Below are 12,764 nucleotides of genomic sequence, written 5' to 3' on the forward strand. Positions count from 1 at the left end.
ACAAAGGTCTCTACTTAGTCGCTTCCACCCTTTTGTAATCCTTTTTCTCCTAATAGAATAGGCAGATTCTGCTCTGCCAAGCATGTCATACATATCAGTACATGGGTACTTCCTGTTCACTAGAGTGCCGGCCTATTAGAAAAAGGACAAAGAAGCTGAGGCAGGATAAAAACAACACTGATGGCAAGTTGTTGTTGATGCTGAGAAACAAAAGCAGCTGTGTTAATTTCAGCTCCATCAAAACACAAGGAGGGGGGGGGGGGGAATCAATGTATGCCAAATAAAGAGGACAAAGACAGCAGAAGAGTCATTGAATGCAATATTGACACTATATAGATTGCAGAGCAGGTATTATAGCCGAACACCAACTCCACTGTAGGTAAGATTGAGCATCGCTATCTGTTTAAAGGGCGAGACTTCTCCATGCTCTAAAATCTGCATGCTTAGAATCAGAATATCAGGGTTGGAAGGGACCTCAGGAGGTCATCTAGTCCAACCCCCTGCTCAAAGCAGGACCAATCTCCAACTAAATCATCCCAGCCAGGGCTCTGTCAAGCCTGACCTTAAAAACCTCTAAGGAAGGAAATTCTACCACCTCCCTAGGTAACCCATTCCAGTGCTTCACCATCCTCCTAGTGAAAAAGTTTTTCCTAATATCCAACCTAAATCTCCCCCACTGCAACTTGAGACCATTACTCTTTGTTCTGTCATCTGGTACCACTGAGAACAGTCTAGATCCATCCTCTTTGGAACCCCCTTTCAGGTAGTTGAAAGCAGCTATCAAATCCCCCCTCATTCTTCTCTTCTGCAAACTAAACAATCCCAGTTCCTTCGGCCTCTCCTCATAAGTCATGTGCTCCAGCCCCCTAATCATTTTTGTTGCCCTCCGCTGGACTCTTTCCAATTTTTCCACATCCTTCTTGTAGTGTGGGGCCTAAAACTGGACACAGTAGTCCAGATGAGGCCTCACCAATGCCAAATAGAGGGGAATGATCATGTCCCTCGATCTGCTGGCAATGCCCCTACTTATACAGCCCAAAATGCCATTAGCCTTCTTAGCAACAAGGGCACACTTACTCGGATTATCTCAAAATGTGTAATGCCTCACTGGGTAGCATGAGCAGTCCAAACCTGGGGTCAGTGGTAGGGTTGCCAACACTCCCAGATTGGCCAGGAGTCTCCCGGAATCGGCATCAATCTCCTGGCGGCTATTGAAAGCCATCCAGGAGATTTTAATAGGCCGCTAAATGTCTAGTTGGTGGTGCAGCGAGGGCCCGGGGCTAAGGCAGGCTCCCAACCTGCCCCGACTCAACATGGCTCTCGGAAGTGACCGGCACGTCCCTCTAGCTCCTAGGCAAAGGGGCAGCCAGGAGTTCTCTGCGCGCTGTCCCCGCTCTGACCGCAGGACTCCACAGCTCCTATTGGCTGGGAGCTGCGGGAGCGGTGCTTGCAGGCAGGGGCAGCTCGCAGAGCCACCTGGGCACCCCTAAGCCTAGGAGCCGGACATGCCAGTTGCTTCTGGGAGCCGCCCAAGGTAAGCGCCGCCCAACCAGAGGCCACACCCCGCACCTCTCCTGCACCCCATCCCCCTGCCCAGCTCGGAACTCCCTCCCAGCACCCAAACTCCCTCCCAGAGCCTGCATCTGCTCTTGCACCCCACCCTCCTGCTCCAGCCCTGAGCCTCCTCCTGCACCCAAGCTCCCTCCCAGAGCCTGCACCCCCTCCTGCACCCCAAACCCCTGCCCCAGCCTGGATCCTCCTCTCACACTCCAAACCCCTCGGCCTCAACCCCCAGCCCAGAGAATGGCACCCTCTCCTGCACCCCAACCTCCTGCCACAGCCAGCTGAAAGTGAGTGAGGGTGGGGGAGAGCGAGTGACGGGGGGAAGGGGAATGGAGTGAGTGGGGGGCGGGGCCTCAGAGAAGGGGCAGAGCAAGGGTGTTTGGGTTTGTGTGATTAGACAGTTGGCAACCCTAGTCATTGGAGCAAGGGGTTCCCAAGATACACCCACCTTAAAAACATAATTTTGCAAAATCTTCTCCCTCTTCTCCTAATCGTGGTTTGCCCACACTAGAGCCTTAAACTCTGGCTCTGATCCTCCCCAAACCAATGTCTTGTGGGATTTATCTCCGCTACTGTATGGCATCCCTTGGGGTTACTGTAAGCACTGCTTAGCTCACTCAGCTGTTGCAACCAGTGACCAGAGAGGAGTGAACTGCCCACTCTCATGTATCCAGTCCATGCAACTCCCAAAATGTAGTTACAGCTCAACATGGTACCTTTATGCTCAAAACTGATGGCTGCCGTTTCTATGCATTTGTTAGGAATTTGTCACAGCAGATTAGACCGGTGATCCTTACAGTCTGCTAGCCTGTCTCTGACAGTGACTCAGTAACAGATGCTTCACAAGAAAGTGCAAGAAACCCCATATTAGCCAATTATGGAAGAATCGCCACAAACAGAATATTTCTTCATAATTCCATCTCATTAGGGAGTTAATTTATGTCCTGAAACATGAAGGTACTACCACATTTTTTAAAAAATCCTACCTAACATAGCTGTGGATAATCTCTTTACCCCATAAAAATCTAATCCTCCTAAGCACTTGGCCTCAATGCTATCCTGTGGTAATGAGTTCCACAGGTTAAGTATGCCTTTTGCATACTGAGCAGTAGTTTTATTGACCAGTGTACACTGACACCCAGGTCTCTTGCCTAAGTGGTTACAGTTAATTTAGAACCCACCAAGGTGCATGAATAGATCACATTCTCCCTTCCAATACACATTGTCTTGCATTTGCCAGTGCTGAATTTCACCTCTATTAGTTCCTTCTCCAATTCCTCAGTCTTCTCTAGAACTGACTAGTCAAAATAATCGTGTGTTAGCTGCACGTTTTGCAGCTCACTAGTCAACTCTTTTTGCAGATAATTAAAGCCAGAGCTGGCAGCACCACCTGTTAAGGTTACCAGACACTTCCCAATTTAAGACCGTTTTCAGTTGCTTGTAACTTTCCACTTGTAACTTTTACCATTTGGGCCCAAATTTTCCATGCTGGGTGTCTGCCTCAAGCTGATTTTTTTTTTTTTTTAACTTATTTAAACCAAAACAGTTCAGCCATTTCTAAGTACAAGTCTCAGGATAAACATGTTTTGCTCGTGTTAAAAAATTCGGTGATCTTTTCTCTGAGAAGCTCAACCACCACTATACTCTGGAGCAGGCGGGATACAATCCAGTTCTTCAGGGCAAAATTCAATTGCCCCTACTCATGAGAATGTCCTTGCCTCATTCTCTAAACACATTCCAGCTTCTGCAATAAAGGAAGCTCAGGTCCTACAGAGGACAATCCCCTTCACTGCCCAACCCTGATGCATCCCCAGAGTAGATCCATCCTGTGCACTGAATGAGGCAGGGGGTCTGTGGAAAAAACAGTATGTGATGACGTAATTAAAGACTGTCACAATGCATACAGACAAGAAGGCCAAATTAAATTTGGACAGGCAACCTTAATTCTGGCATTTCCTAACTTTGTCATGCTTTACTTTGCACCTTAGTAATGTTCTTTTCTGTGTGTGTGTGTGTGTGTGTGTGTGTGTGTGTAAATGTAATAAACAAAAACCACCAGGCCCAGAACGGAAACCTGGAATGTGAAAAACCTTTGGCAATGTTGAAATTTGAGCGTTTGTGTGCACACATTAGTGTTTGTGAATGCATACATGTGCACACAATCTTGCTCTTGTTTTCTGACTCTTAGGGCTCGTGTACAACTACTGCTTAAGTCGATGTAAGTTATGTCGTTCAAGGGTACGAAAAAGCCACCCCCCTGAGTGATGTAAATTACATCAATTTAAAGCAGTGTCTACAGCACGTTATGTCAGCAGCTTCTGCCTCTCGTTGAGGTGGAGTAATTACATCTTCATCAGATGCGCTGCAGCTGTGCCAATGTAGCACAGTACTGCAGAGTAGCCCTAAGTAAGTTTCTAATTCATGACAAAAAACTTTACTCTAATCCCATGACTATCTAGTTTCCTTAATAACTCATGGACTTTGACAAAGGATTTTAAAAGTCCAAATAAATCTCAGCCAGTTCTCCACTATCATTTTGTTGAAATGCTCACAGAATCCTCGTAGACTAGACAGGCCTAGTTTTCCTGTACAGAAATTATGTTTGGGTGTCCCTAATCTGTCACGTTCCGCAATGTATTTTTTAACTCTAGTTTTAATTATTTTCTCAACTAATTTTCTTGGCACTAAAAAAAGCCCTTACTGGTGTGTAAATTCCCAAAATCCCTCCTTCTACCTTTTTTTTAAATTAAAGATAGCGTCAACAAGGTTTTACTCCTGTGGAGCAGCTGACTTTAATGAGAGATTACAAGATCTTTTAGCAGCTCAGTCACTTCAGTTCTGAATTCTTCCAGAACAGTTGGCAGCAGTCACAGGGCCTGATGATCTGCTGCTGTTTAATTTAGCCATTTATTCCAGCATCTGCCATAGCTCATCTTTATCTTCCCCAACTGCCTCTTGATAGATGGAAAGAAATAATTTAGCTTCTCTGCAACATCCTTCTTCTTCTTCTTTAATTTCTTCCTTTACTCTCTGGTTGTCTAGCAGACCCCCCCTTCTCTCACAGGCTTGCCTCTTCTGAGATTCTGAAAGGATCTCTTGGTCCTTGGCGGCTGCTAGTGTTATTTTGGGTTGTTTTAATTATGTCTTTCGCTAGCTGTCTTCAAATAGCTCTCTCCTTATGTGCTGTAAAACTAGCTGTTGCAGGAAGCAATCACTCACGGTGTCAAGAAACTGCTTCTCTAAATCATGTCTGATTGTGACATCTGACCACTTAACATGTGAGCCGCTACCCATTATTGCTGTTTTATTAGACTTAGTTGCCTCTTTAAACTCCCTCAGCACTAGATACTCAGCATCCTTTCCATGATCAAGAGGTCAGCAATATAACTCTGGTAGTACCTTTGTATTCTGGTGACTCTGGATACAAACTATTACCAATTTCTCAGTATGGCTCTCTCCACTTAGAAGTTCTAGTTCATTAGAGTCTATGAAATCTTCCAGGTAAATGATGCCCTCCCACCTCTAGGATCTCAGCTGTCCTTGCTGGGTAATTTAGAGCCAGGTTTAGCACACTGATCTGCTGTGCTCGCTATCCGGTGGATCTTTGTCATTCCACCAGGTATCAGTGATCCCTGTCATCTCAGACTCCTTTTCCATTGCCTGGCATTTAAGTTCACCCATTTTGAGACATTAGCTTCTTGTGTTGCTCTACAGACATTTATTGTTATATTTTTGGAAATGTGTATTTTTCATTTAGCTTCTTTAGCGAACACCTTGATCCTATTCAGAATTTACCTCTGATCTCAATCTGTCTCTGCCCCAGTTTATCTATAATTTCTGTCCTGTCCTTTCCCGGCTATAAAGAGACTTTTGTGTTATAAACATCCCTAGCAGAGATCTTTCTCCAACATGAATGCTCCTTTCCCCCTCCCACTAGGATAAATAACCCCCTGAAACCTTGTTAGCTGGGCATGTCAGCTGTCTGGCTCTCCTTTGGGTAAGTGTGGAACCCTGCTCCCCTTCCATATAGACTCTGCCCTCCCCAAAAAGTTTCCCACTGCCAGCCATAAACCACTCCTTTCCGTCACCTTCACCTGGGCTCTGAGGTGCCCTCTGGTCTAGCTGGCTGTGTGTGTGGAACTGGAGGCATTCCAGGGAAAGCTGCCACAGAGGCCTCTCTCTTCTAGCAATCTAAATGTAGCTTCCAGGACCTGTCTCCTACACCTCTCTAACCATACCAGGAGACACGGGCTCCTCCCTGGCCACGCCTGTCTGGAAATCTGTCTCAGTGCCTTGCAAGATGCGACCTTCTGCTGCCCGTAGGCGAGCCACCCACCATCCACATTCCTAATGATAGAATCCACTATTGGCACAGCCTGTGTACCTCTCACAACCATTGCTCCAGGGGCTGGAGATATCCCCTCCAAGCATGAGCAAAGACCAGGCTCCACCTCTTCCATAACAAGGTGCCAACTCAGGGGGGTGTCCCACCCACCATATTACCTTGGCCCCCTGAGATCATAACATCAGTTTCCTCAATAGGAGGGCGGGACCAGGCCGTTCTGATGTCACACGTCCTATTAATCCCATCTCTGCTCCTTTGATTCTTCAGCTCTGACCTCTCAGTGCTGCCCCTGCAGTCAGAGCGCCAAGGGCCACTCGCCCCAGTGTACACATCCATCCCTGGGCCACCAGGCAAGCTGCCATGCAGCCTGCACTCTGTAGCAGTTTGCTCTTATTTTTTTCCACTGCAAACAGAGAGCTGTGTACGCTTTAGTTTCCCAGAATGACTGACAGAGAAGGACAAATTCCTGACACAACAGGACAAGTGGCTTGTTTTGTTTTGTTTAGTTCTTTCCCGATAACATCTCTGCTTTACTGAGCAGCTCTGCGTGTATCCCTGCCGTCTAACAACACAGCAACATTTTTAGGCTTCTCCATATGCAAAATACCTGTCACCCCATCAAAGGTCATGACCTAGAAGTTATAATCTCTATATTTGTGCCTTGCCCAAAATTCTGTCAGTCCACAATGCTCCGCAGTTCTTTCTTCTTCCATCGTACCAAAGTTAAGTATTTCCTATCATTCTAAACAGCTAATACTGTTTAATCAATTGATTAAGGTATTTGTTCTGATACTGAAATGAAACTTTTCCCTCTGCAGCAATTTCCTACTCACCCAGTGTGAAATGAAGAGTCATAGTCCTCTGGGTTGGAAAATTTGCAGTGGGGAAGGATCATGTCAATAACAGATGTTGCCTAATGTTTAACCATCAGCTGCTATTATTCCATTTGCTTAGTCTGACTGGATTAGGATGTACTTGGGAGCAAAGACTATGGTATTTTTTTAAGCACACCATACACCAGATATGTCACTTAGGCCTGGTCTACACTATGACTTTAATTCGGATTTATCAGCTTTAATTCAAATTTACCCTGCAACCGTCCACACAACGACGCTATTTATTTCGATGTAAAGGGCCCTTTAAATCGATTTCTGTACTCCACCCCGACGAGCGGAGTAGCGCCAAAATCGATTTTAACATTTCGAATTAGGGATAGTGTGGCTGCAATTCGATGGTATTGGCCTCCGGGAGCTATCCCACAGTGCATCATTGTGACCGCTCTGGACAGCAATCTAAACTCGGATGCACTGGCCAGGTAGACAGGAAAAGCCCCGCGAACATTTGAATTTCATTTCCTGTTTGCCCAGCGTGAAGAGCACAGGTGACCACAGATAGCTCATCAGCACAGGTAACCATGCAGGCTGATAATCGAAAAAGAGCACCAGCATGGACCGTGAGGGAGGTACTGGATCTGATCGCTGTATAGGGAGAGGATTCAGTGCTTGCAGAACTTCGTTCTAAAAGACGAAATGCAAAAACTTTTGAAAAAATCTCCAAGGGCATGATGGAGAGAGGCCACAATAGGGACTCTGAGCAGTGCCGCGTGAAAGTCAAGGAGCTCAGACAAGCCTATCAAAAAACAAAGGAGGCAAACGGTCGCTCCGGGTCAGAGCCGCGGACATGCCGCTTCTACGCCGAGCTGCATGCAATTCTAGGGGGGGCTGCCACCACTACCCCACCTGTGATCGTGGATTCTGGGTCGGGGATAGTCTCATCAGCGACGCCTGAGGATTCTGCCGATGGGGGAGAGGAGGAGGAGGAGGATGAGGATGAGCTTGCAGAGAGCACACAGCACTCCGTTCTCCCCAACAGCCAGGATCTTTTTCTCAGCCTGACTGAAGTACCCTCCCAAGCCTCCCAAGCCAGTACCCAAGACTCTGACCCCATGGAAGGGACCTCAGGTGAGTTTACCTTTTAAAATATAAAACTTGTTTTAAAAGCAAACGGTTTTTAATGATTACTTTGCCCTGAGGACTTGGGATGCATTCGCGGTCAGTTCAGCTACTGGAAAAGTCTGTTAACGTGTCTGGGGATGGAGCGGAAATCCTCCAGGGACATCTCCATGAAGCTCTCCTGGAGGTACTCCGAAAGCCTTGCCACAAGGTTTCTGGGCAGTGCATCCTTAATTCCCTCCTCCATGGTAGGACACTTGACCACGCCATGCTTGCAGCAAGTAATCTGGTATCATTGCCTGACAAAGCCTGGCAGCGTATGGTCCCGGTGTTTGCTGGCATTCAAGCAACATCCGTTCTTTATCTTGTTGTGTAATCCTCAGGAGAGTGATATCACTCCTGGTAACCTGGTTGAAATACGGGAACTTAATTAAGGGGACAGAGGTGGCCGTTCCTACTGGGCTGTTTGACTGTGGCGGAAAATAAATCCTTCCCTGCAGTTAGCCAAGCGCAGATGGGAAATTGGCCCTGAGTTTTTCGCGTTTGGCTAGCAGGGATCTTCCCTGTTACCAGCCACGCGGTGGGGGGAGGGGTACCGTGATCATCCCAGAGAATTCATGGCGGGAGGGGGGCGGCGGCGGCGGGGGTGGTTAGTTTGGTGCATGCAGGGATCTTCCCTGATACCAGCCACGCGGTGGGGGGGAGGGGTACAGCGATCATCCCAGAGAATTCATGGCGAGAGGGGGGGGGTGGTTAGTTTGTTTTCTGGTGCTGCTGAATGTTAACAGAAAAACCGCAGCACTCTACAGGCTATGCTTGGTATGTGGGAAAGGAGGGCGCAGAAACGGTAAGACAATGGCTTACCATGGCTGCATGCAAGCCGAATTCTGTTGCCCAGACCTGTGATCTCTAGCAGCAAAGCCACAGGCACTCAGCATTAAGAGGCAAAATGTGACCTTGCACAGAAATCACATGTGCTATGTAATGTGAATAGTGTTGGTCACCGTGAAAGAGTATAAGCATTGTTCTGCAAAATGTAGCTTTTTAAACAATTCTCTCTTTTTTCCCCTCCCTACAGCAGCTGCAAATTCCTCAAGCCTCCCTCCTCCATCCCGAAGGTTATCACAGATAAGGCGTCGTAAGAAGACAACGCGAGACGAGATGTTTTCTGAAATTATGGAATCCAGCCGCAGTGACAGAGCTCATCTGAATGAGTGGAAGGAAACAGTTTCAAAGTATAGGAAAGAAGCCAGTGAACGTGAGGACAGGAGCGACCTACGTGAGGAGAGGAGGGACCAACGTGAGGAGAGGAGGGACGCTCGAGATGAGAGGTGGCGGCAGGAAGACCAGAGGAGGCAGGATGCAACGCTGGGGCTGCTGCGTGAGCAAACAGACATGCTCCGGCGTCTGGTGGAGCTTCAGGAACGGCTGCTGGAAAACAGACTGCCGCTTCAGCCCCTGTTCCACCCTCCCCCCTCCCCATGTTCCGTATCCTCCTCACCCAGACGTGTAAGAACGCGGGGGGGGGGGGGGGGGAGGCTCCGTACACCTTCCCATTCCACCCCAGTAGACAGCCCAAGCAAAAGGCTGTCATTTTTTTAACCTTTTCTTTGTGGCTTTTTCCTTCCCAGCAATCCTCCTCCCAAATACCACCCGGGTTCCCTCCCTCTTTTTCTAATCTATTAATAAAGAATAAATTATTTTTAAATGACAGTGACTTTATTTGGTTTGAAAGAAAGCTGGGGGAAGGGGGAGGGTGGGTTCCTTACAGAAAATCAGTCAATAAAGGGGGTAGGTTTTCATGAAGGAGAAACAAACAGATATTTCACACTGTAGCCTGGCCAGTCATGAAACTGGTTTTTAAAGCTTCTCTGATGCACAGCGCTTCCTGGTGTGCTCTTCTAATCGCCCTGGTGTCTGGCTACGCGTAATCAGCAGCCAGGCGATTTGCCTCAGCCTCCCACCCCGCCGTAAAGGTCTCCCCCTTACTTTCACAGAGATTGTGGAGCACACAGCAAGCAGAAATAACAGTGGGGAGATTTCTTTGGCTGAGGTCAGAGCGAGTCAATAATGATCGCCAGCGACCTTTTAAACGGCCAAATGCACATTGTACCACCATTCTGCACTTGCTTAGCCTGTAGTTAAACAGCACCTGACTCCTGTCCAGGCTGCCTGTGTACGGCTTCATGAGCCATGGCATTAAGGGGTAGGCTGGGTCCCCAAGAATAACTATTGGCATTTCAACATCCCCAACGGTTATTTTCTGGTCCGGAAAGTAAGTCCCTTGCTGCAGCCCTTTAAACAGAGTAGTGTTCCTGAAGACGCGAGCGTCATGAACCCTTCCCGCCCAGCCCGCGTTGATGTTGGTGAAACGTCCCTTGTGATCCACAAGTGCTTGCAGCACCATTGAAAAGTACCCCTTGCGGTTTATGTACTCGGTGGCTTGGTGCTCCGGTGCCAAGATAGGGATATGGGTTCCGTCTATCGCCCCACCACAGTTAGGGAATCCCATTGCAGCAAAACCATCCACTATGGCCTGCACATTTCCCAGAGTCACTAACTTTCGTAGCAGCACCTGAGTGATTGCTTTGGCTACTTGCATCACAGCAGCCCCCACAGTAGATTTGCCCACTCCAAATTGATTCCCGACTGACCGGTAGCTGTCTGGCGTTGCAAGCTTCCACAGGGCTATCGCCACGCGCTTCTCAACTGTGAGGGCTGCTCTCATCTTGGTATTCTGTCGTTTCAGGGCAGGGGACAGCAAGTCACAAAGTTCCATGAAAGTGCCCTTACGCATGCGAAAGTTCCGCAGCCACTGGGAATCGTCCCAGACCTGCAACACTATGCGTTCCCACCAGTCTGTGCTTGTTTCCCTTGCCCAGAATCGGCGTTCCATGGATAGAATCTGCCCCATTAACAACATGATCTGCAAAGCACCGGAGCCCGTGGTTTCACAGAATTCTGTATCCGTGTCCGTGTCCATGTCCAGGTCAATGTCCTCATCATGCTTGTCGCTGCGCTGCCGCCGCCGCTGCCTCCTCGCCTCGTTTTTCTGGTCCTGGCTGAGCATAAACTCCACGAGAACGCGCGAGGTGTTTACAATGTTCATGACTGCTGTCTTGAGCTCAGCGGGCTCCATACTTGCCGTGGTATGGAGTCTGCAGTGTTCACTCACCCAGGAAAAAAGGCGCGAAAATGGTTGTCTGCCATCTGTTGCTTTCATGCAGGGAGGGAGGGAGGGAGGAGGGAGGGAGTAGGTGAGGCTGTACCCAGAACCACCTGCGACAATGTTTTTTGTCCCATCAGGCACTGGGATCTTAACCCACAATCCCAATGGGCGCGGGAGACTGCGGGAACTATGGGATAGCTATGGGATAGCTACCCACAGTGCAACGGTGCAGAAATCGACGCTAGCCCCGGTACTTGGACGCACACCACCGAATTAATGTGCTTAGTGTGGCCGCATACATTTCGACTTTATACAACCTGTTTTTCAAATCCGAATTATATAAATTTGGATTAATCCCATAGTGTAGACATACCCTTAGAAACCGGTGAGCTATATAGCCAGCCCTGTTCTGCAAGAGTTTGAAGCCAAGCCATCCTTCACGATGACCATGGGTGGTAGGTTTACAGTGTACTTGTTAGGATTTTACAGAAACCTGTAAACTATCCAAAGGCACTAGCATCCACGAGCAGCGGCCCTTAGCAGACAGAGAACAGAATGCCACATGACAGAGGTTACCTGTACATGAGAAGTTCTTGGTGGTGGTGACTGCACGGTAAGGGGTCAACCTTCAGATCAGTCCACTCGATGCAGCCGAGCTGCGGAAGCTACAAAGGAGCCATCTGCAGCACCTCAATCCTGGGGCAATCTGAGCAGTGCAGGGCTGCTCTAAAAAAAAAGAATCAAATCACCCAAATAGCAATGACCCAAAAAGGGCCACCTGTCAGCCAGAGATTGCTGGAATCATAGAAGATTAGGGTTGGAAGAGACCTCAAGAGGCCAGCTAGTCCAATCCCCTGCTCAAAGCAGGACCAACCCCAACTAAATCATCCCAGCGAGGGCTTTGTGAACCTGAGCCTTAAAAACCTCTAAGGATGGAGATTCCACCACCTCCCTAGGTAACCCATTCCAGTGCTTCACCACCCTCCTAGTGAAATGGTTGGATATTAGGAAAAATGTAGACCTCCCCCACTGCAACTTGAGACCATTGCTCCTTTTTCTGTCATCTGCCACCACTAGAACAGCCTAGCTCCATCCTCTTTGGAGCCCCACTTCACATAGTTGAAGACTGCTATCAAATCCCCCCTCACTCTTCTCTTCTGCAGACTAAATAATCCCAGTTCCCTCAGCGTCTCCTCATAAGTCATGTGCCCCAGCCCCCTAATCATTTCCATTGCCTTCTGCTGGACTCTTTCCAATTTGTCCACATTCTTGGAGTCCAAGGGTGCTGCATGACGTTACAACCATGCCTTCTCACCCTGGAACAGACCAAGCATGATCCCTTTGACAGGACCTGGAGAGGAAAGCATGGCTGCTCTCCACTGCCCCACTGAGGAGATTCTGGCTTTCCAACTGCTTGATACTGCAGGAGCAACACTAAAGGGGCCAAAATGGGGTTCTGGATTGAGACCCTCACTACAGTTTCTAGGAACACCCATAAATACTCCACACTACACAAATAAAGAATAACACTCTCCCCTGGCCCCACAGAATTTGCAGCCTCCTCCCTCCCCTCTACAGGCAATGCCGAGAGAGCCAAAGAGCCTGTGTCTATCTGAATCTCCAACAGAATCCAATGTCTAGGGCTTGTTTAGTGCAATATGCTGCGTGTGCGCACATGTAGTGTGTTAACCTACAGGGGAGGGATAGCTCAGTGGTTTAAGCATTGGCCTGCTAA

General features: G+C 48.3%; 1 protein-coding gene across 5 annotated transcripts in view; it reads right to left on the reverse strand.

Moving 5' to 3' along the window:
• Window positions 1-12,764, reverse strand: part of MID2 (midline 2) — a 432,473-nt gene that overhangs the window by 374,305 nt on the left and 45,404 nt on the right. The window contains exon 1 of one of the 5 annotated variants that reach the window (XM_054039810.1): window positions 11,606-11,691. The exons of the other annotated variants lie outside the window; for them this stretch is intronic. The gene's annotated coding sequence lies outside the window, so the exon portion shown is untranslated. Of the gene's footprint in view, window positions 1-11,605; window positions 11,692-12,764 lie in introns of those variants that run through there. 5 annotated transcript variants of the gene reach the window in all.

This window comes from Malaclemys terrapin, chromosome 9 (genome assembly GCF_027887155.1).
Source record: "Malaclemys terrapin pileata isolate rMalTer1 chromosome 9, rMalTer1.hap1, whole genome shotgun sequence".
NCBI lineage: Eukaryota > Metazoa > Chordata > Testudines > Emydidae > Malaclemys > Malaclemys terrapin.